This window comes from Helianthus annuus, chromosome 12 (assembly GCF_002127325.2).
Source record: "Helianthus annuus cultivar XRQ/B chromosome 12, HanXRQr2.0-SUNRISE, whole genome shotgun sequence".
Classification (NCBI taxonomy): domain Eukaryota; kingdom Viridiplantae; phylum Streptophyta; class Magnoliopsida; order Asterales; family Asteraceae; genus Helianthus; species Helianthus annuus.
Window position 1 is genome coordinate 130,816,262 of NC_035444.2, and position 25,688 is coordinate 130,841,949.

General features: G+C 39.4%; 2 long non-coding RNA genes across 2 annotated transcripts; both read left to right on the top strand.

Annotated features, from left to right (window-relative positions):
* The first annotated feature begins 16,757 nt into the window (after positions 1-16,757).
* LOC110897049 lies at positions 16,758-18,043 on the top strand. The gene is made up of 3 exons (XR_002568394.2): positions 16,758-16,894; positions 17,376-17,429; positions 17,921-18,043. It is a non-coding gene; the product is annotated as an uncharacterized LOC110897049 (long non-coding RNA).
* A 5,608-nt stretch (positions 18,044-23,651) lies between these two features.
* On the top strand, positions 23,652-24,936 carry LOC110897050. The gene is made up of 3 exons (XR_002568395.2): positions 23,652-23,788; positions 24,270-24,323; positions 24,814-24,936. It is a non-coding gene; the product is annotated as an uncharacterized LOC110897050 (long non-coding RNA).
* Positions 24,937-25,688: the final 752 nt, after the last annotated feature.

Here is a 25,688-nt window from a genome sequence, read left to right on the forward strand (position 1 = left end):
GAAGATAAACAAAACCCGCAGGAGCAGTGTCAAACTCGTCAAAGTTCGTTGGAATGCAAGACATGGTCCAGAATACACCTGGGAACGTGAGGATCGAATGAAAGAAAAGTACCCCCATCTATTTCCTAAGACCCCTGCAACCAGAAGCAGAACCTAAAATGTCGGGACGAAATTTTCTTAACGGGGGAGAATGTGACAACCGTCACCAAACCAGGTATCCGTACAAATTAATTAATATTTAATTAATGATTAATTACTGTGCTTGCTTACAATTGTGGTTAAACTGCTTCTTGATTTCTGATACATACATATTCATGCATCACACTTTATTACTGTCACTCCGTTCATTACACAGAACTATAGTGACAAACTTGATGCACAAAAGCACAGTTAGCACAATGAACGGATAACCCAGTAAACATGCTGACATAGCCAGCACTAGACAGACACTGTCTCTGAGGCCAGTATGAGCCGGGAATAGATTACTACACTAGTAGGGAGTGTAGGGAGGTAAGGATTGTAAAACTGCGTCACTAGGTGATAGTTATAGTGATCGGATGTGCCTAAAACATGCTTTAACTACAAAATTCTGCACTTTATACAAAAATTCAGCATTTAACATAACTAGTAAAGTGCAAAAACATGGGAAAATAATACTAGACACTTTCTAAAGTGTCGGGAATTTATTGTGTCACTAAAAACACTATAAAAGACACTTTAAATACTTATTTAGCACTTTAATGGATCAATATCCAACCGAATAACCGGACTTTACCTGGAACATAAAAATATTGTCAATGACATTGTTTATATTTTTCTGAGCTAGTTAGGGTCCCCGAACACCCTAACACCTTTTATATTACATAACACACATAATAACACTAACTTTATCATTCTAAGCTAACTAGTTCCTAACTATCCATTTGAAATCCAACCATACCCCCCCCCTCAATTGACGGTCACCATGTGGTGACCCACTCCCCAAATTTCTTGATTATTATAATCAAACTTGTCTAATATCTTGACAACATATTACATAATGGTTAATAGATATTGATGGTCTATAAGAATGCTTAAAGGATAACACTTCCATTCACAAATCACAACACCAAAAATTTGCTCTCTCTCGTCCCTCTCCTTTGTGTTCGGCCGAGAACACTAGTGCCACCACCATCATCATCAAGTCTTGTTCTAGCAATATTACATACACACAAAGGTTCAAGGTGACATACAAGGAGGCTCGGTGCTTTCGGAAACTCAAGAACCTCTCTAGATTGCTATTATCCACCTTGTTTACGCCTTGATTCTTCCCTAGCCTCGAGCTAGTAGTAAGTGCTTCTAAACATCCTCTTGATCTTGTTTAAAGTGGTTAATAAGTGATTTAACGGTTAAAATTCAAGAATACACAAGATCATAACTAAAAGTCTTGAAAGTAAGATAAACTAGTTGGATAAAGAGAAACTAATGGTGTAAATCTTGTAAATCTTGGCTAGTTGTGATTATTTTGTGTTGTTTGTTGCTAGTAGTGGGACGGATCATCATCTAACCATACTAGATCATGTTCATGGAACATGAACTAGTAATATGTTAAGTGTAAAAGTTGTAAGATGATGAACTCTTCCACTCATGAACATGTTCTTGTGTAAATGAAATTTTTCTTGTAAAATAAGGTTCTAAACTAGTAGATCTAAAGATCTACAGGTGGTTTTTCGGAAGAACCAAGTAAAAGATGCAAGTCTTGTTTAAAACCCGGATCTAACATAAACTAAAGGCATTTTAGTGAATAAACAAGTGTGTAAACACTTGTGTAACAAGAAGATTTAACAAAGAAATATTTTCGTAAATTTTGACTAGAAGTTGTTAAACTTCAAGTTCTATAAAAGATGGGTTTTTTTTTTTAAAAAAAAAAACAAATTTTATTTTTAAAGATAACGAGATCCACTAAATATGTTATAAAGTTACTACATATTTTTACACAACATTCAAGTTCATGAGTTTGCGATTTATACTTATTTTGACAAGTTTGATGTTTAATATTGTATATTGATGATTGGTGAATTGTTTGAGTGAATTTTGAAAAGAAAATGATACGCTAGTAAGCGTGGTCACCTCCAGTTACAGAGGAAACTCTGGAGAAATTTTTCCAGAAAATAACACTTAGAAATATTTTTGTGACAAGTGTTTATAAATATGTTTTTGACTTGTTTTTCCAAACAAACTTCGCCGTGATTTTTATTATAAAATAACCAAGTGTCGGAGGTGGATTTTCGTAATTAAAACTTGTTAAATATATATTTAGAATATATATTTCATATTAAAACGCTTGTGTGACTTTATGATTATTTTGTGAACAAGAGATATATTATTTTTAGAGTAAAAATAATATTACTTGAAATATTATGAAAATACGACTCCAAAATAATACCAACGCCCTCACAAATAAATATTTAAGTTACACCGGTATTGTTGTTACCACGCGAACTTTAAAATGTAACTTATGTATTTTTGGAAAATACTCTTAAATGTGTATTTTGATAAAGTATTATTTTGGAAATTGTACGAAGTAAAAATATATTATTTTTGTGAAAAATATGTATATTTTGGAATCAGAATATTTTAGACAAATGAATTAAGATATATTTTTCAAGTGTGACTTAAAAATATATTTTCTGAATTATAAAACACACATGTATTAAAACCCCCATCCTTGGGAAGGAACATATTTATTAAATAATTAAGAAGTGTAAATACGAAATAGTTGTCTAACTATTTCCCAAAAACGATAAACCTTAAGCTAAGGCACGGTCGTCCGTCTAATAGAAGTTAGTACGTGTAGGTCGTCACACAGCAGGTGTTTGGGATTGACTATTTCAAGACGCACTTCTGTGAGTTCATGTCCCTCTTTTCTCTTAACTGTTTTCAGTTTTTATACTTTGGGGGTGAAATACATGTTACAATGTTTACGGATACTTTTATACATGGTATGGTTAGCGTAGGGAGGGTTACTACTTAGATCATGTGAGTGGGTAGGAGGAAACTGGAGGCCATTAATCCTCATTGTAGGACCGAGGGTCATTGGCGGTAGATCTATCTGGGTGTAGCGAGCCCAGCCCCAGGCCCAACGGTACGGACCTCGGGGTGACTTTGAGCCCGACGCAAAAATCTGCTAGGTTTGAGTCTTCCTACAGCACTTCACACATATCATTGGCCTTGCAAACCAATGGTGATCTCATTTTTCCTTATTTGCTACATACCAGGGATTTTCATACATACAAATGTTTTACAAAGGTTTTTACATACTCACTTTCACATGAACTCGCTCAACTTTTGTTGATTTTTCAACTTACATGTATTTCAGGGAATTAGGGATCTGGCGAGGTATGCTATGTCTTCATGCTGCCTAAGAGGAGTGATGTCATCCAAGTTTAGGGGTTGTGACTTTTACCTGGACGAGTCACAAGTCTTAAACTGTTTTTATTTCATGTTTTGTGGTTGTGTCTTATGAACAAGGTTTTTATTATGTTGTGTTGTAAACTCGTTGCATGTGTCGACTTTAAAACAATGTTGTGGTATTTTATTCTTAAAACTTGAAGTAATGGATGATCATCATGGTTTTACTTTCATATAGCTTTGTTGTGATTAAGCTATGGTATTAAGAAGTCACACCAAATAAACTCACGTTTCCGCAAAGTCAGGGTGTGACATAATGACCCCTAAATTGGGTTTTAAACTTGTTCCAAGCAACAAACTAACAAAATCAGCGTCCGCACTCAGGAGGGGGTGTCGTCGACGGCCACCCCGGCGTTGGCGACGCGTTGCCCGTGATTGGTTTTCTCATGTTTTGTCTATTTCACGTACCCGGTTGATCCCGTTCCATCCCCGATACTCCATAAAGCTCCCGAATAGCTCCTTAAACTCCTTTAGACCTGCAAAACACAATTCTAATCAAAGTGGGCTATTCGAAACCAAAAATCATGTAAAAACATAAACTTAAATACGAATAAACATCGGTTTTCGATCACGCATCAATATGTGCCATGTCTACATAGTTTAAAGTAATAAGCATATATATAAACTATTTGTTATGTTTGAATTGTTAGAAAAAATTTCGTTTGTATGACTACATGTTTCCATCCCAAAGATAAAAGAAGAAAAATGGGTTACGATCTCACCTTGTGTTTTGATGAACTGCTTGAGTGTATTCAACGATTAGTGGTTGATCCTAAATTATTAGAAGGGATGATTTAGTGTCTAGACATGTTATGATAATGATATTTGGTTAGAATGATTGAAATAATTAACACGGAAATAGGCCAAAACCGTATATATTTACAGACTGGCAGTTTTGCACTCATATTTTGTTTAGGCTATTTGGGGGGTCCAATCGAAATAATTTTTAGGCGTTTTATATGTGGTTAAAACCATAATTCATTGAATTTAGTTGTGAAATCAATAATTGCTTTATTTGGATAGATTATGACCAAGATATGGTTGTTACAAAGTCAACACAAAATTCTTATTCTAACGGAGAATTCACTTATTGGTTCTCTTTTGATTATTTTTAGCATTAAAGCATGAATAAAAATATAATGTATGATTGAATCTCATGAACACTACATACTAAAGATGTGGATTTATGATTTTCTATGGATATTAATATATGATTAAGCAACATGAATCTAAAGCATCGGAATAGCCACTGTTGCAATGGATTATCTCGCAAGATTCACATTACGCAATAGTTTAATCACCAAAGCAAATTTTTGTGCCTCGTCGTTCCACTGGAAGGTTTTGTTTTTAAGCAAATTGGTTAACGGGGAAGCGATATCGACAAAATTTGGAACGAACCTTCTGTAATAACCTGTGAGCCCTAGAAAAGCACGTAAGGTTGTGAATGATGATGGACATGGCCACTGTTGTATTGAGTGGATCTTATCGGGTTCTGGGGCTACCCCTTTGCTGGAAATACGGTGACCGAGAAAGGAAACCTCATTAACAGCAAAGACACATTTCGATGGTTTTGCAAAGTATTGATTAGACAAGAGTGTGTTGAAAACCAATCGAAGGTGATCATAATGTTGTTGTAAATCCTTGCTGTATATGAGAATATCGTCAAAGAAAATAAGAACAAACTTACGAAGGACGGAACGGAACAAATCATTCATGGTAGCTTGAAATGTTGAGGGTGCATTAGATAAGCCGAAGGGCATCACAACAAATTCATAATGGCCGTCGGTCGTTCGAAACGCTGTCTTGTGAATGTCTTTTTCCGCGACACGAATCTGGTGGTTCCCCGAGCGTAAATCTATCTTTGAGAAAACCGTTGCTCCATGCAGTTCATCTAACAGTTCATCAATGGTCGGTATCGGAAATCTATCACGTATAGTGACAGCGTTTAAGGCACGGTAATCGACACAAAAGCGCCATGTACCATCTTTTTTTTTAACGAGTAGAACCGGAGATGAAAACGGGCTCTGGCTTGGCCGTATGACACCAGTTGAAAGCATTTCGGAAATGAGGTTAGTCATGATTTGTTTTTGGTAATGCGGGTATCAGTACGGTCGGACATTCACAGTTTGGGTTTCATCGAATAGTGGAATATGATGGTCTTGGGTTCGGTTTGGGGGAAGCGTTTTAGGTCTTCGAATAAGGATTTAAACTGGGTGATGAGGTTGTGAATTGTAGTGTCTGCATGGGTTATGGTGGTTTGGTGTACAGGTGCATGGGGTTGTAAATAAGTGAGGGTGTGTAGTGAAGACACCGAACCATTTTTCAAAAGAGTGCATAAGGAGCTTGAGGAAAGATGTTTGCTTACTGGTTCACCAATCAAAGTGCAGTTGGTTCCATCTTTGGTGAATGAGATTTCCGGAATCGAAAAGTCCGCTGACAATCGTCCAAGTGACCCCAGCCGGCCAATCCCGAGAATAACATCAGCTCCTTCAACCGGCATAACGAAGAAGGGTATAGTGAAATGGTGTTTCTGTAATTGAATCTGGACCTCAGGACAATAGCCTAGGCACTCAATGTGTTCGTCGTTTCCGACCATTACAGTGAAAGGTGGAATGGATTTGCTGGTAAGGTCAAGGTAGGATGCTACTCTTGGCTGGATGATGTTGTGGGTACTACCACAGTCGATGAGTATGGTAATTGGTTTGCCGTTAATATACCCCGTAATTCGAAGTGTTTGAGGTGAGTGAATGCCAAAATAAGCAGCGTTTGACAGTGACATGAAGGATGGGTTTTGATTCTCTTCAGGTGGTGCTTCTGTTTGCGTCTCTGTAGGATCATCATGGTCATCGTTATCGACGATAAGCATGAATTGTGGGGGCGAACATTTATGACCCGGAAAGTATTTGTCGGGGCATTTGAAACACAACCCGTCTTTACGACGTTGCATGAGGGCTTCCGGTGATAGTTTGGTGAATGGAAGGGCAGGTGGTTTGGGTGGTGTTGGTAATAGTGGGGAATTAAGGTTACTGGAGGAAGTTGCTAACGATAGGGAAGTGGATGGTGGGTTTCCTGTATTGTTGGTAAGTTTGTTAAAAAAATTTGATTTTGGTTTATAGGCAAGGGATAGTTTATCTTCAACCAAGCGGGCCAAACCGTAAGCGGCGTGTAGTGTTGATGGTTTGTGAATGGCCAATTCAGTCTGAATTTCCGGACGGAGTCCCGAAATAAAACAGTTTTTGCGGGCTTGTTGGGGCAAACCGACGACACGGTTGCTTATCTTTTCGAACTCGGTTTGATATGCCGCGACGGTGGAGGATTGTTTGAGTTTGAATAGTGTAGCTTCGTGATTCTCAAAAGAGGATGGGCCGAATCGGATTTCCAGGTCTGTTTTAAAATCGATCCAGGTGCCCAAAAGGTCGTTATCATCTTGATGTTTGTACCAAGAGAGAGCGTCTCCCACGAAGTGGAAAACAGCAAGGTCGACTCGTTCATCGTCTGGTGTTTGATAGTACGAGAAGTAATTTTCGGCTTGAAAAATCCATTCGAGGGGGTTGGATCCGTCGAATGTGGGAAGGGTAATTTTTGGTTGTCGGGGAGTACGACGCAGTGGGGAACGGTTGTGGCGAGGTGAATGGCGGCGTGGAGGGGTACGGTGACGAACGGGTGATCGGTGACGTGGTGGTGATTGGTCACCGTTTCTAGCAGTGGTGATATGGTTGGTTAGTTCATCAATTTTTGTGGTTAAGTTTTGGGTGGTCTGAATAAGAGTGATCAGGTTGTTGGCGGTTTCGGTGGATGTTGTGGAGGCGGAGGTGGTGGCAAAAAGGAAATTACAATGCTTTAAATAGTAAAAATTCCTAGGATGCACTTTATTTTTCTAGCTTGAAATCGGGAAACGTAACTAACTGCTACCACTACCTACATGCATGCTGAATCATGGAAACATGATATTACTTCCTAAATTAATGCAAGGTGGTTGCTGACTCAGTTCCTTGGCTGCCACGAACTAATCCAACAAACGGGCTGGTACTCTGATGTCTCTCTTGGGCCGGGTTGATAAGGATTGGGCTGGAACCAATGTTGGGCTTGCGTTATGGGTCGTATCAGATCCTTTGATATTAGTTTAATGTTAGTATTTTTTTTAGAGTTTATTATGATTATAATGATAAAGGAAAAGTAAAGACTAAAAGAATTTTGTACACGAATTAAAAAGGAAACGGTAAATAAACGATTATGGACGTTTAAAGAACTTACTTGAAGCTTGAAGGAAAAACTTCAACGTAGGAAGATATGGACTTCTTTAGAGCAGTATTTTGGGTGTTTTTAGTGCTAAAAAGTGTGAGAAAAGGGAAAGGGCTTTGGTTCCTTTTATAGTGTTGTAAGAGTGGGCTTATTTTTGCCAAGAAAAGGGTTAGGGTTTTGGGGGATTGATGTTGGCTGAAAATTCTGCTTTACGTTTTACATGATTTTACAAATAATATGGTTAATTATTGTTTTATAGATGATTGTAACTTTGGAACTCTTGTTAATTTAATCCCTTAAAGTTAATTGTAAGCTGTTATAAGTCTAATACGTTCATGAGACGCTTAGATACATGTCTGAACAATTGAATTTCAATATTTATATTTGATGTTACATATGCTATAAGATAAAATTTCCATATGAACTTGAATTGACTTGTAAAATGATTTTTATTGATTGTTACAAGATCAACTAAGCATGAAAATTGGAAGTGTTACACAAGTTTTAAATACTAGTGAAAATTACAAGAGCTTTGAATTTGCATTAAATCGTGGCATATCTTGAGCTAGTAATCACAAGAATTTGCATTAAAACGTGGCATGTTTTGGTGGGTTGAAAGCTTGCAATTGCTTATATTTTCTCAATGTTTGGTGTGGATTTCTTTTAGAGTAAACCATTTTCTCTTTTTTTTTTTCGTTCACTAGTTCAAAGGATTACCACTTACCTCAAAAGATTGTTTATTTTAACCTTCTTTGTTGTTTTTCTTTAAATCCCTTTTTTTCTTGCATAATGAATATTGGTGGATTGTTTAGAGATTTTAAAACTAATACATGTCTAGCTAAAATGTTTCAAAAAAACGTGCAAAACCCATAATTTTCCAACAATACGGTTCTACCGAGGTCACATAGGAGGTGAATTCTAGCATTCCCACATGTTACACATGTACATACACTTTTTTTTTTTTTTTTTTTTGAACGGCCGACAAAATTTTATTCATTGTAGCAAGAAGCTACCACCAAATGTACAATCTTTTACACCAAGAATGAACCATAAAACAAGTGTTACATTGATTACTTAGACACCAATTTTAAATCTATTCCAATCTTCCCATGTAAGAGACACCAGCTTAGCTCGATTCTTCACCCAGAGATACGCCATCGCTTTGATTTCATCCAAAATTTTTGTTGTATCCGGTGGTTTGTGTTGGAACACGGCTTCGTTTCTTGACTTCCAGATACTCCAAATTGTTGTTAAGATTACCACATATACCGCCTTTTTCTTCATAGCAGAGTTCGAGCAATACTCGTGGATAGATAATATATCCTTCAAGTCGAAGGCAATAACCGGGGGAATCGAACACCATAATGCTACATTTTGCCATATTACTTGTGCCACTTGACATGAAACAAAAATATGCTCACTGGTTTCATCATAATCACCGCACATAATACACCTTCGGTCTTGCAACGGAATGTTACGATCTGCCAGAGCACATCTAGTCGGCAGCCGTTCTTTTTCTGCTCTCCACGCTACCATGCCAACCTTTTTCGGAACCCAGTTACACCATTCAAATACTTTTTGAGGCCGCACCCGGTTGAATCCGCTTAACTTTGTTTTTATGCTCGCTACCTTGTATGAGTCAGATCCATCTAAGTTCCACTTCCACTTATCTACCCCATTTGACATATTCAGGCCTACAAGTCCAGTAATCAAATATATTAATTGATTTAATTGGCTTTGTTCGTTTACCCCTAGAGCAGGAACATTCCAGGCCCAGTTAAAGGCCCAGTTTGATCCATTTAGACACATTCGGTCATGCACAAGACAGGTCTTGGACCGTTCAGCTTTAAACAAAGCTGGAAACTTGATATAAAAAGGTAATGGATCAGCCCAGGAGTCTAGCCAAAAGGATATATTTCTCCCGCTAACCAAGGTTGCTGATGTAGCGTTACTTAGATCTATGCCTGCTTGGAGAAGTACCTTCCTGATGTTTACTATTTGTTTCCAAGGACCCGCTATAGTCAGCTTTGCCGGAACATCACACCACCCTCGCGAGTTGTGGTGTATTAGCCAAACGACTTGCCTCCACAAGCCCATTTTCTCCGTCTTAAACCTCCACCACCATTTAGCTAGCAACGCAAGATTTGCGTCCCTAAGAGATCCGAATCCCAAACCCCCATAATCAATCGGAGCTATAGTTTTTTCCCAAGCTACCCAATTCATTTTAGCTTTCTCCTCCGAGCCGCCCCAAAAGAATACCCTTCTTATCCTGTCTAGGGCGTCCAAGACTTTAAGTGGCGCCTTAAACAATGAAAAGAAGTAAGTGGGCAGTGCGTTCAGTACTGACTTAAGCAAAGTGATCCTTCCGCCATAAGATAAGGTTTTAGCTTTCCACAACGAAAGCCTATTTCTAAAAATTTCTACCACCGGCTTCCAGTTTCTTACAAGATTCATGTTTGCTCCAACTAATAAGCCAAGGTGTTTAAAAGGAAAAGTACCTTTTTTGCACCTTAATAGTTCAGCCATACCTTCTATTTCATGGTTTTCTACTCCAATACCATATAGGCTACATTTTTCCAAGTTAACCCGCAAACCCGATGCCAAGTAAAAACATCTCAAAATCCTCTTTAAATTTTTTATATTTGATAACGCCCAATCTCCAATAAAAATAGCATCATCGGCATACAAAAGATGGGATAAGGACATACCTTCACTAGACAACTTGATGCCATTAAAGAGGCCCACCTCGGAAGCTTTCTTCATGATGCCGGTTAGTGCTTCCATGACTATTACGAAAAGGAAAGGAGATAATGGATCCCCTTGACGCAAGCCTCGGGAGCAGTTAAATTCCCGTGTTGGAGACCCGTTGACCAACACCGACGCTCTAGCCGATTGTAGTGTAGCCATTACCCAAGACCTCCACCTACTTGGAAACTTCATTTGATCCATTATTGAATTTAGAAACGCCCAATTTACTGAGTCATAAGCCTTGTTAATATCCACTTTAAAGAACATTCCTTTTCGCTTTTCTTTCTTTAACCAGCTAAGCATCTCATTGAGTATTAGAGGACCATCCATGATGTTTCTCCCCGCCAAAAATGCCGATTGTTGTTCCGAGATCAATTTTCCCAACACCCCTTTAAGACGGTTTACTAGTACCTTTGAAATAACCTTGTTGACCACTCCAATAAGGCTTATAGGCCTAAAGTTTTGTGGGCTCGTCGGATCTTTCACTTTCGGAATCAATGCAATGAACGAGGATGTACAACATTGATTTATTGTACCTTCCGCGTAAAATTTATTAAACAAATTAATGAAATCTAAACGGAAACCGGACCAACATCATTTAATAAATTTGAAGTTGAAGCCATCCGGCCCTGGTGCTTTATCGCCATCACACTCCCAGATTGCTGTTTTAATTTCTTCAACAGTGAAAGGGGCCTCCAACATGATTGCCTCCGAATCTGAAATATGAGCTAAATTAGGACAAATTATCTCCGGCCTTACAGGCGTTGGTTCTGTAAACTGGTGCTGAAAGAAGTTGAATAATCCTTCCTTAATGGCTACCGGATTTGTACTCCAGACCCCATCCACCATCAATCCGTTCAGTCTATTTGTACTGATGTTTGCATTAATAATATGATGAAAATATGCAGAATTCTCGTCACCATCCACTGCCCACCTTGGTCTAGACTTTTGCCGTAAATCAAGATGTTTGATTCTGTCAAATTCTGCCAAAAAATTCCTGCATTCCGCCCTTTCCGATAGCTCTTCCTCCGATAACAATCTGCCTTCCGCCAAATTCTCAATCGTAGAGAGCCGCCTCTTTTTACCAATATACATACCTTCCCTATTTGCCTTTTCAGTTTTTAACCAAGCTTTTATAGTGTTTTTCAACCATCTTAGCTTTATGGCAAGTGCCAAGTCCGCCGGGCCCGAAAAATTAAACATATCACACTTTAATAGAACAAAATCTAAAAAACCAGGGAATTCAAACCAGGAGTTGAAGAACCTGAATGGAATATGGCCATAGTCCGTCTGAACCGTAGATAACACTATTGGCCGGTGATCCGAGACTTCTCTATCCAAAGCAATAATAGCTGCATTTGGCCAACGCTCTCTAAACCCCAGGCAGACTAAATAGCGGTCTAATTTACTCAGCTTTGTACCGTTATCCGATATGTAAGTGAAATTTCCCCCTCCAATGTTGTATTCCACCAGACCAGCCGAAAGTATAAACTGATTAAATACGTCCGCATTCGCTTCATTGAATTCTGAATTTAGTCTTTCGCTACTGTCTCGAACTTCATTGAAATCCCCATCAATATCCAAAGCCCTTGAACTGAATTTCTGATATTTAACAATTCCAACCATAAGGCCCTCCTTCCAGCCACATCGTTTGGGGCATAAACATTAATTAAGTTGATCATGCAGCCGGCCTGAATTAAATACCCAGAAACCACAATATAGTGTCTATTTTGGATGATATTAACACACCTGAGAACTGAAGGGCACCATAGGCAAACCAAACCTCCGGATCTCCCTGTCGAATTAACAACCGCAGAACTGAACTCGGCCCTACCCCAATAATTACTAAACATAAACCTGTCTGAATCCTGCAACTTTGTTTCTTGAATAGCCAAAAAATGTATCCCATAGCTTGTCTTTAAACCACGAATCCAATCTATCTTCCGGCTACTCCTAACCCCTCTCAAATTTGCAGATAGGCAATTCATTGGACACGATTGATGGCACCTTCTTCAGCTACCAGACTTCCGGTAGCTGCTACGAAACCTTTTAAATCAACCCCAATAATTGCACCAACTTCGATTGTGGCTTGAACCTCCGCATCTATATCGTCTTGGTTTCTCGGGTTATCTTGAGCTTCATCTAAACCCAAATTAGAGCCCCCGCCTGTTGGAGAATGCTGTTGAGGATCGTTCATTTGGGGCACCCTGTACGGAATTGTAGAAATCGGGACCGCTACGTCTTGGTCAAAATTGCCGTTCACCGGTGTGTTTAGGTCCAGAGGTTCCTTGGCTTGATCCTGCATTTGATAAAACAACTTTTGTGCTGGGCCTTGGGTGGATCCAATAGAAGGTGGGCTTACATCATTCCTAGTCCGCTTCCCTAAATTAACGCAAGGAGTTGGGCCCACTTGAAAACCAGGGGTATTGGAACAGATAAAATCCCCATCTGGGCCCACAACATCAGACATACGGCAATTAAACTTACTGTTATTGTTCGTGACGTCATCGTTAATAAAAGCATTGGAAGCATGCAGCCGACTATTTTTTTTCCCATGCAAAATTGATTCTTCCAACCCAGCATCGATTCCAGGAGACGATTGTGCTTCCCACCCATCCAACTTCTCCGGCGATAGAGCATGGTCCCCATGCGACTTTTGGCATTCGTCCACCGGAGGATCTTCCACCGGAGGATCTTCCACCGGAGTATCATCCACCGGGCTATCATCTTCCCCGCCCGGAGATTGAGTTTAGGATCCGTCTTTTCTAATTTCACCCTCTTCAAATTCGTCAACTTCCGCCATGTTGTCGTCAGACTTAGATGACTCTGTATCCGAATCCGATTCCGAATCACTAGGCTCAGATGCAGAATCTTCATATAATTTGGGAACCCATTTCTCAGGTACCTCCGAAACCCATATGGCAATACTTCTATCCATCCACTTGATCACCACTGCTTCGTCAATTCTTGATAGTTGGGTTGTTAATACCTTAACTAAGTCGGCAGAATTGTCTTCTTCTTGCCACGAAAAACCTGATGGCTGGATAACCTCCCCGAATAAACCACCGATATTATCAAATAGGACATTATCTCTAATAAGAACAGGAATTCCGGCTATTCTCAGATTGACAATCCGATTATACGGGACTTCTTCCCCGTTCGAAAGATTGTGGTTAGCGAAAACCTTTGAAAACGTGGAAGCATGTTGTTCCAAAACCACCCTTGTTGTGGCAGTATCTCTGAACGTAACTAGTACAGAGAGCCCACCGACATATGACAATCCAAACTCTTCTATTCCTTCAGCTTCCAGAGTTCTTCTCATGTTGTTCAGGTTCCAAAGATCCTTTGCACGGCCCACTACTGATCTACCCGCGCAATGAAGTGGGTAAACAGATCCTTTACCTTCCACCGATATAGATTTTGCTCCCTGACCATCCGTTTCCTTCCTTCCTTTGAGCATATCAGCATATGTCATACCATTTCTCATAACCGAAGGGCCATTGTACCCCTGATCCGGCATATGGGGTTTTGAAAAAGTCCGGGGCCCTTGGTTAGTTTCTTTAGGTGTCCACTTCGGCCGGTTAACCTTCTCAGGATTAAGATTAAACCTCTTATGATCCTTATCGTACTTTGCTAAAACCACATTGGCTTTCATACCAAACATTTTCACTGTGTTCATTAACTCCAAAGTAGCCTTCATATTTTCTACCCCGACATACCTTATGAAACCAAAGCATTTACCCTTAGCATCCCGTTTCCGAGCCACATAAGCATCCGATACGTATCCATGAGGCTGAAAAGATCTCCACAAAATACCCTTGGTCACCCGATCCGATATGTTCTGAACAAGGAATGTTCTTTCCACTCCATCTCCTTTGCTTTTTGAGTGTTTCCGTTATTGCACATCCTGCCAAGGTCCTCCATCATCCTGATTCCCCTCCCTCTCATTTGACGAGGCCATTGATAAAACCGCAGCCCGCCAAAACAGACAAACGTATTCCTTTGAAACCAGAAAAACCTTTATGAAAGGCCAATAAACTTACGCTATCCCCCAAAGCCCTCCGAAAACAAACAACCGAATCAGGAGCTTCCCGACCCTAAAGGTGTTAATGGGATTCGAATCGATCTAGCTAAACTATACTCAGATATCCGCGATCAATATCAGACCCACTAAGCCCCGAAGAAGTCAAGGAAAACCGTTGCGGGAACTGAGGGTGGAGGAGATAGCGGACCAAGAGCAATGAAGCAACCGACCCGGAGGTGAGATGGAGAGATGCGGGATCAAGATAGAAGGGAAGGTACGACCGGATCTTTCAAGGAGAAGGAACCGGGACCTCACACGCTATTTCGATGGCACTCACCGTCGGTCACTCCGGTGACGATTCAGATTCCGGTGGAGGAGAGAAAAATACCACATGTACATACACTGATACACTCATTCTAAATATTAGTAAAATCATCAAGAACATAATATGCAAATAGTCAAATACTATATGTTAGGTCTCAGTGTTGACAAATATGAATTTAATGCTTATTTAAACTCACCTTAGAAATAATAAAAACTAAAGTTTCTGCAATTAAAAAGTGATTTATCTAACTAGCATAAAACAAGAGTAAATTACAAGTTTTGTCCGTTATCTTTGTATCAAATTTCAGGCGGTGTCCTTTGCCTTTAAAATTGATGAGTTTTGTACTTAATGTTTCAAAATCCTACACGTTATGTCCTTGGACCCTAACTCAGTTAAATTTTTTTGTTAAATCTGATCAAATGAGGGTATTTTAGTCTTTTTATACATATAAATATTTTAAATAACAATAAAACAAAGCAAATTTAAGAAATATAATATAATGTATAGTATTATAAACACAAATGATATATGTACCTTATCCCCTCTCTAACCCCCTCTCTTTACAACTGTCGTACTCCACCGCCCACCTCTTTCTCCATTTGTTCCTCACCGCCCTCCACCGCCTACCTACCACCGCACCACTCCCAACCACCACAAACAGCCACCACCCTCTATCTCCTCTCTACATCTCTTCCCCACCGCCCCACCTATCATCGTACCACTCCCAACCACCACTCGTCGCACCACCTACCACAAACCAGATCTGAGGAGGTGAAGAACGGCCGACGGCGTTGAAATAAACGGTGGTGGGGTTGAAACGACCACCTCCCCAGATTTAAGAAAGAGGGAGGGTTGCACTGAACAGATCGTGTAATATGGTAGAGGCAGTGCTGTTTTTGTTTTGTTCATGAAGAAAACTTGTTTAATTATGTCGATTTCGTCCGTGTATAAAGCCGGTAGAGTTAATAGAACAATCTTTTCTATCGGATTCTTGTTTTTATTGTTAACATATGTTTCCGTTGTACAGGTTCCATGTGTAGACCTTCATTTACAGATTTAAGTTTTTATATTAAAGATCTTGAACTTTTAAGGAGTGCAATCTGTTTGTTTGTGGTGTCAGAAAAACATATGGCAGTTGATATGTTAGGGCTGCAAGAGAGGGAGATGGGTGGGTTGGGTTGGATTGAAGGTCGTGGCAGTAGGTGGCGGCGGTGGGGATGGGATGGATGGTGGCAGTGCTAGAATGCTACTGGATGGTTGATTGAGAGAGAGAACTTTTTTATAATCTATTTTAATCTTTTGTTTTTAAATTATTTTTTAATGGTTAAGTATTTAAGTTATTTACATATTTAGTCCTTTCGAGTTGAAAATACAGAAATGTCCTCACATGCAAGTCATGTGACCAAATTTAACCAAAAAATCTAACTATGTCAAGCCTAAATGACGTAACGTGCAAGATTTTAAAACATTAAGTACAAAACTCATCAATTTTAAAGGTAAAGGACAACGCCTGAAATTTGATACAAAGATAAAGGACAAAACTTGTAATTTACTCCATAAAACAAATATTTAAAAGTTAAATCAATAAGAAAATATAGCTTATAATATATCTAAGAAAATATTATAATTTAAAAATTAGTTAAAAACCTCTTTTTTTTTGAAAGGTAACTATCATTAACACAAACACCGACCCAAGCCGGGCCGACAAAAAACAGCAACAACTGTTACATATTTACAAAAGACAAGCACTCCCTCCACTCCAAACCTTTATGTTTCGATCTATAAGAAAACCATAATGTAACACCCCAAAATTTATTTTTAATACTAGAATAAATGAAAAATGGATAAATTAAATCATGGGAGGTTTACAAATTAAAAATGTAATAAGTCTTGAAGGAGTAATGTGCAAATTATAATTAAGGAGGGTTTAATTATGTTCAAACCACAAAACACACACCCTGTGCGTGTTTGGGATCGAGCAGGAAGCAGGGAACAAGGGTTTACCCCTTTGTTCTTGTAAAAACTCACCAATTGACAAGGAAAAATCAATGTTAGTTAACTGCATGTCATAAAGTTTCGATCATCTAAGCATCCCTAGTAAACCGGTAAGTCGAATTTCTGATTTTGGTGAGTTGTAGAAAGAAGGGTTTTAACCCAATGAAAATTTCGTGGTATGATTTGTGTTAATTAGATGTTAGGGTTACTCCCTAGAACAGAAATCATGCTCGGTTCTAGTTTAATTGAAAGAAATCTTATAAAACCCATCTTGTGAAATTATGCTATGAGTAGGAGGATTATGGAGATTATAATTATGTGTGGTTTTGATATGAAATTTGGTTTGCAATACATGAATGCTAGTTAAATTTATGTAGGCTAAAGGAATTGTTAGAACTAGAGTGATTATTGATGGCACATAGGATGAATTAGTGAAATTATGCTTTAAATGTTGTACATTATGCTTTATTAATGTGATGCACACTAGGTGTTCGATGAAATGCTTGAATGAACAACTATGTGAAATATTGAATGTAATGGAATGGAATGAAATTCCGGGTACTAAACAAATGAACGGATGTGTTAATATAGGCGTAAAGGAAGAGGGCTCAGGTTCTAAGAAGTCGGAAAGCTCACAAGACAAAGGTATGTTTCGTGACGTACAAAACTTTACTTAGATTTTTGTTAGTAATTGTGTCGAGCAAATTGTGTTATAACGATTATTTCTTGTTATAATGGATACGGTGATTAGTAAATAAATAGCAAATCCCTTGCGGATTTGGCTAAGCTAATGAAGGTTAAGCCATGATAAGCAAATCGACTAGTTCAAGTAACTAGGTCGAGTAATGATATGATACCATTCGTCTTGAACGGTGGTTTTGAATGCTATAACGAATGCTAGAAGCTTAATCCGTTATACAGATGGAAAGAAGAACTTATGTTGAAAGCAAATAACCCAATCAAACGGGTTGAACGTGTATGCTTAACTCTCATTGAGAGTGTTTATGCTATACCCAAGTTTATGGGTATTCGAATGCGTAAAACGGTTAAAAGTTCATATATGGATGGAACTAAAATGAAAGAATTATGATTTAGCGAGTGTGATAACTAACCTTTGAAATTTCTTGTTAATGTAGGTAAATCCTCATCGTAGACTCTATGGCGAATTGAAGCGAGCACGTGATCACCACTTAACATATCAAGCGCTTCCGCTAGTTGCTTTAATGTTTTGGGTCAATAATTGTGAAAGTTTGTCTAAACTAGTTGGTAGATGTATTGGTCAAAGGTTTATGTTTTTCTTGGATTTTCGTTGTGTCTAGTCGTAAGGGTCATGGAATATTTTATATGAAAGTTGTATGAAACAGGGGCATGCTCATTGTACGAATGGGTCATGCCCGATTTTTGTCGAAAATATGAACTTAACTTATTATTTCAAGTCTTAAAATTATCATTGAAAATGGTTTTATAAGAACTAAATAAGCGGGTCTAACAAGTTGGTATAAGAGCCAAGGTTTGAGGGATTCGAGCGTTAAACGCGGTGCTTGAACTCAAACCGATGGCTCGTTCGAAAGAGTGCTCGCTCCAAGATCGCCCAAGAGGTAACTTTAAAGTTATAAATAAGTTGCAAGTGTGTTCTTTTTATGAGTTTGATGGAAACAATTAAAAAGATTTATGAGAAGGTCAAATGATAAGTTCAGGAGCTGTAGAACCTGAACGGAATGGAAAGAATCGAATGAGAATGCTTAAAAATGGAACTGCAACGTTTCTGCAAAACGGAAGCCCGTCGCCGACGGGTTAACCCCCGTCGCCGACGGCATCCTCTTGTCCGACGCCTAAACTAATTGCCGATGGGAAAAGCCGTCCGACGGCCATCATACGAGCCCGTCGCCGACGGGCACATAGCCGTCGCCGACGGCTTACATAATGCCAAAACGCTGAAATTGTTTTGTTTTTCATGCTTTGTGTTACCGGTTTGTCCGAAAGCTTATTTCATGGCTACGTAGTGTCCATATAAGGTTTAACAAGTGTATGTAATCACAATTAGCGATTACAACGAGAATGGATTCGTAAGAATCAAAAGAAATGAAGCAAATGACATGAAATGGATTAAGTGAATGATGATTAATGAGTAATGATATGCGGAAAGTTTGTAATTTGTATTAAACGAGAAGCATGATATTGTGTAGATGGCTGATGCAAGAAATGTCAATGAGGATGATGACGCAACTCGGCAAGAAGCGTTTAACAGTAGGGTTACGGAGGTGGCGGAAGGGGTTATGCAAGCCCATCTTCCGCGATTAGCTCAAGAGGTGGAAAGCCGGGTTTTGGGAGTCGTAGATGCTATGATGACTAGCAAGATTGAAGAACTGAAAGAACTATTAGAGGGATCTAGAAACAAAAGCAAGGAACGTAGGTGCACGTATAAAGACTTCATGGCATGCCAACCCGCAACGTATGATGGTAAAATTGACCCGATTGCATGCCAAAGATGGATTTCAAATATAGAAGCGGTGTGTATTCGAAGTCGTTGTGATAACGAAGATAAGGTGATGTTCGCTACCGGCCAACTCACTTTTCAGGCAAAAGATTGGTGGGATGCACACAGTAAAGAGATAGGCGAAGAAAGGCTCCAAACAATGACCTGGCAAGAGTTTAAGGATCCTTTTATGAAATATCACTGCCCTCAGTCAGCCGTTGATAAGATTCAAGAGGATTTCTTACGCCTCCGACAGAAAAACGAAACGATAAATGAGATATCGAACATTTTCTTGGATAAGATGAAGTTTTGTGGAGAGTTTGTGCAAACTGAAAGGATGAAGATTAATCGCTTTTATGGGGTGTTAAAGGCAGAATTTAGGGAGTTCATCACTCCCTCGAAGTGTAAGACTCTTGATGAGCTAATCAACCTAGCGCGGGATAGAGAAATCGAAATCAAGAGGCAAGAAGAACGTGGAGAAAAGAGACCAAATGAAAAAGGTGGAAGTTCGACCCCGGCCAAAAAGGGGAAGTATCAAGAGAAAGGAAGAAAAGATAAGTCGAAGAGTGGTATCACGCCGTGTAAGACTTGTGGAAAGCTTCATACGGGGGAATGCTTGTTAGGCAAGAAAGGGTGTTATAAATGTGGTAAGGAAGGGCATTCGTCTTATCAGTGTCCAAACAACCCGAAGACTTGCTTTCATTGTTTTGAAAAAGGGCATGTTAAATCGGAATGCCCAAAACTTCAGCAAGAGTCAAAGAAAGAAGATAAGAAGCAAGAGGGTTCTAGAGCGAAAGGGAGGGTGTTCCAAATTACATCCGAAGAAGCCAAGTCTCACCCGAATGTGATTTCAGGTATCTTTTTACTAAACTCCATACCGGTTTATGTTCTATTCGATACTAGAGCTACCATGTCATTTATTTCGAATGAAATTATACAACATCCGTCCTTTAAGATCGAACGAATGTCAACGCCTCTAGAAGTAGAAATAGCTGATAGTAAGATCTATATGCTACATGAGATATCTAGGAAATGTAAATTCATGATGGAAGATGAGGAATTCAAAATTGATCTCATACCTATGGTTCTAGGGGAATTTAAAATGATAGTGGGAATGGATTGGTTGGCACGACACCGGGTAGAAATAAATTGTGAAAATAAGATAATGTCTATTCAAGCCCCAAGTGGAAGGCAATTGAGTATTCAAGGGGAAAGAAACGTAGAAACCAAATTGTGTAACCTTATCCAAGCCTTTAAATACATACGCAATGGAAATAGAGCATACCTGGCTTATGTGGTAGACGCTCAGCAAATTCTCCCGAAGCTTGAAGACGTTGAGGTCGTGAATGAATTTCCGGATGTGTTCCCGGAAGAATTGCCGGGACTCCCTCCCGAAAGAGAAATAGAATTTCGCATCGAATTAAACCCGGGTGCAAAGCCAGTTGCGAAGGCTCCCTATAGACTTGCTCCCACCGAGATGCGGGAGTTAATGACACAATTACAAGATCTTCTAGATAAGGGCTTCATACGCCCAAGTGTGTCGCCTTGGGGAGCACCCGTTCTATTTGTTAAAAAGAAAGACGGGTCGATGCGTATGTGCATCGACTATAGGGAATTAAACAAGCTGACCATAAAGAACCGCTACCCTTTACCTAGAATTGACGACCTTTTTGATCAATTACAAGGGGCGAGTTGGTTCTCCAAGATAGACCTGCGTTCGGGGTACCATCAAGTTAGAGTACGGGAAGAAGATATTCCAAAGACTGCGTTTAGAACCCGTTACGGGCACTATGAATTTTTAGTCATGTCTTTTGGATTGACGAACGCGCCGGCTGCGTTTATGGATCTTATGAACCGGGTGTGCCGACCCATGTTAGACAAATCGGTAATCGTGTTCATAGATGATATCTTAGTCTATTCGCGAAGCAAAGCTGAACATGCAAGGCACTTGCGTGAAGTACTCGAAATTCTCCGCAAGGAGAAACTTTACGCAAAATTTTCAAAGTGTGCCTTTTGGCTCAGAGAGGTGCAATTCCTGGGTCACGTGATCAATGCGGAAGGTGTTTTAGTTGATCCTTCAAAGATTGATGCTGTAATGAAGTGGGTCTCTCCGAAGAACCCAACAGAGATAAGAAGTTTTCTGGGCCTTGCCGGGTACTATAGAAGGTTCATACAGGATTTTTCGAAGATAGCCTTACCCTTAACAAAACTGACAAGAAAGAAAGAGAAGTTTGTGTGGGGTAAAGACCAGGAGGAGGCTTTCCAAATGTTAAAGGAGAAATTATCCCGTCCTCCGGTTCTAACATTACCGGATGGAACTGAAGACTTGGTGGTCTATTCAGACGCATCACACCAGGGATTAGGCTGCGTCTTGATGCAAAGGGGAAGAGTCATCGCTTATGCTTCAAGACAATTGAAGCCGCATGAAGTAAACTACCCGACTCACGATCTAGAATTGGCAGCGGTAGTGTTCGCCTTAAAGATTTGGAGACATTATTTGTACGGCACGAGATGCACTATTTACTCAGATCATAAAAGCCTCAAGTACCTTTTCGAGCAGAAAGATTTAAATATGAGGCAACGGAGATGGCTGGAGCTTATCAAAGATTATGATTGTGATATCCTTTATCACCCGGGAAAAGCAAACGTGGTAGCCGATGCGTTAAGCCGAAGAGAGTATCCGTCTCCTTTTCGTGTAAAGTCCATGAAGATGATTGTTACGCCACGATTACTTGAAATGATACGCGAGTCTCAAATAAAGTCGCTTGGAGCGGAAGACTTAAAGAAGGAAAGACTAAAAGGTGTAATCGATAAATTAGAAGAAAATTCGACCGGACTCAAGACGCGATTCGTCGAATTTGGATACCCCGATTCTGTGAAGTCAAGGCTACTTTACTCGACGAGGCACATAAGTCACGATATTCGGTCCACCCTGGGGCTACAAAGATGTATCGGGACTTGAAGGCCAATTATTGGTGGCCGGGCATGAAACGTGACATAGTCAAATATGTCGCGAAATGCTTAATTTGTTCCCAAGTGAAAACCGAGCATCAAAAGCCGTACGGGGAATTACAACCCTTGGAGATACCGCAATGGAAGTGGGAGGAATTAACGATGGATTTGGTAACTAAGCTTCCTAGAACGAAGAAGGGGCATGATGCGATATGGGTAATCGTGGACCGACTTACGAAAAGCGCCCATTTTCTACCTATTAAAGAAGCCTACTCTTCCGAGAAAATGGCGGAAATTTACATGAACGAGATTATATCTCGACACGGAGTGCCCGTGTCAATTGTCTCGGATCGGGACACTAGTTTTACTTCTCGTTACTGGCAAAAATTTCACGAGAGTGTGGGTACGAAATTACACATAAGTACCGCCTACCACCCTCAAACTGACGGCCAGTCAGAAAGAACCATTCAAACACTTGTTGATATGCTGAGGGCGTGTGCCCTAGATTTTGGGGGAAGTTGGGATGACCATTTACCACTAGTGGAATTTTCCTATAATAATAGTTACCATAGTGGTATCCAAATGGCTCCGTATGAATTACTGTACGGGAGGAAATGTAGAACTCCCGTATGCTGGGGAGAAGTAGGGCAAAGAGAGCTTGCGCCAAGTGATTTAATAGCAGTAACGAGTGAAAAGATTAAGTTGGTTAGAGCTCGACTGAAAGCGGCCCAGGATCGACAAAAGGCTTATTCAGATAAAAGAAGACGTCCCATTGAATTCCAAGTCGGAGACTTGGTTCTGCTGAAAGTGTCCCCATGGAAGGGTATAATCCGTTTTCGCAAACGTGGTAAGTTGGGTCCTCGTTATATTGGGCCGTTTAAAATCTTGGCTCGTGTTGGAAGGGTTGCATATCGATTAGAATTACCACCTGCTCTAGACGGGATTCACAATACCTTCCACGTGTCGCAATTGAGAAAGTGTCTTGCGGATGAAACCGCGTTAGTACCACTCGATGACATCGAGTTGGACGAGGGGTTGAATTATGTCGAAAGAACAATGGCCATTAAAGATGTCAAGGTGAAGAAGCTCTGCAATAAAGCAGTTCGGCAAGTGTTGGTGCAATGGCAGCACCGAAAGGGGTCGGAACTTACATGGGAAGCGGAAGACGAGATGAAAAAGCACTACCCGTTCCTTTTTGGTACGTACACACTTAAAAATATGTTTGTGCCAGGTTTCGGGGACGAAACCTCCTTAAGGGGGGTAGACTTGTAACACCCCAAAATTTATTTTTAATACTAGAATAAATGAAAAATGGATAAATTAAATCATGGGAGGTTTACAAATTAAAAATGTAATAAGTCTTGAAGGGGTAATGTGTAAATTATAATTAAGGAGGGTTTAATTATGTTCAAACCACAAAACACACACCCTGTGCGTGTTTGGGATCGAGCAGGAAGCAGGGAACAAGGGTTTACCCCTTTGTTCTTGTAAAAACTCACCAATTGACAAGGAAAAATCAATGTTAGTTAACTGCATGTCATAAAGTTTCGATCATCTAAGCATCCCTAGTAAACCGGTAAGTCGAATTTCTGATTTTGGTGAGTTGTAGAAAGAAGGGTTTTAACCCAATGAAAATTTCGTGGTATGATTTGTGTTAATTAGATGTTAGGGTTACTCCCTAGAACAGAAATCATGCTCGGTTCTAGTTTAATTGAAAGAAATCTTATAAAACCCATCTTGTGAAATTATGCTATGAGTAGGAGGATTGTGGAGATTATAATTATGTGTGGTTTTGATATGAAATTTGGTTTGCAATACATGAATGCTAGTTAAATTTATGTAGGCTAAAGGAATTGTTAGAACTAGAGTGATTATTGATGGCACATAGGATGAATTAGTGAAATTATGCTTTAAATGTTGTACATTATGCTTTATTAATGTGATGCACACTAGGTGTTCGATGAAATGCTTGAATGAACAACTATGTGAAATATTGAATGTAATGGAATGGAATGAAATTCCGGGTACTAAACAAATGAACGGATGTGTTAATATAGGCGTAAAGGAAGAGGGCTCAGGTTCTAAGAAGTCGGAAAGCTCACAAGACAAAGGTATGTTTCGTGACGTACAAAACTTTACTTAGATTTTTGTTAGTAATTGTGTCGAGCAAATTGTGTTATAACGATTATTTATTGTTATAATGGATACGGTGATTAGTAAATAAATAGCAAATCCCTTGCGGATTTGGCTAAGCTAATGAAGGTTAAGCCATGATAAGCAAATCGACTAGTTCAAGTAACTAGGTCGAGTAATGATATGATACCATTCGTCTTGAACGGTGGTTTTGAATGCTATAACGAATGCTAGAAGCTTAATCCGTTATACGGATGGAAAGAAGAACTTATGTTGAAAGCAAATAACCCAATCAAACGGGTTAACGTGTATGCTTAACTCTCATTGAGAATGTTTATGCTATACCCAAGTTTATGGGTATTCGAATGCGTAAAACGGTTAAAAGTTCATATACGGATGGAACTAAAATGAAAGAATTATGATTTAGCGAGTGTGATAACTAACCTTTGAAATTTCTTGTTAATGTAGGTAAATCCTCATCGTAGACTCTATGGCGAATTGAAGCGAGCACGTGATCACCACTTAACATATCAAGCGCTTCCGCTAGTTGCTTTAATGTTTTGGGTCAATAATTGTGAAAGTTTGTCTAAACTAGTTGGTAGATGTATTGGTCAAAGGTTTATGTTTTTCTTGGATTTTCGTTGTGTCTAGTCGTAAGGGTCATGGAATATTTTATATGAAAGTTGTATGAAACAGGGGCATGCTCATTGTACGAATGGGTCATGCCCGATTTTTGTCGAAAATATGAACTTAACTTATTATTTCAAGTCTTAAAATTATCATTGAAAATGGTTTTATAAGAACTAAATAAGCGGGTCTAACACATAAAAAACGCAAGGCCTTAATCTCACTCAAAATATTATCTATTCTAATAGGCGTATTAGAAAATTTAGCATTGTTCCTAGCTCGCCACAGACTCCAACCGTCACACCCCAACCCATGGCGGAATCATCGGGGCGCGGCACTGAGCGAAACAGATTGTCCAGAAGTTTCCACAACAATTATTATTACAAATTCAGTTAAATGATACGTCCCATACCGTATCCCAAATAAATAAACAAGTTATCATAGAAAGCAACTAGGCAAATAATTCCGTTCCGACAACTCAGATTCAATTATTATTACAGACAATTGTTTATTATTTCTAGACTCCCTAACCTCGATTTCATCACCACGCGCCTAAGCATCCTAGCAACTTAAGCACCTGTCACATACGTTAAAATAAAGTCAATACATAAAATGTAAAGGTGAGCACACAAGTTTGATAATAGCATATAGAGTTCGAATAGTTTACGCATAACCATGCACGTACACAGAGGAAAACGATGCATGTTAATTATCGA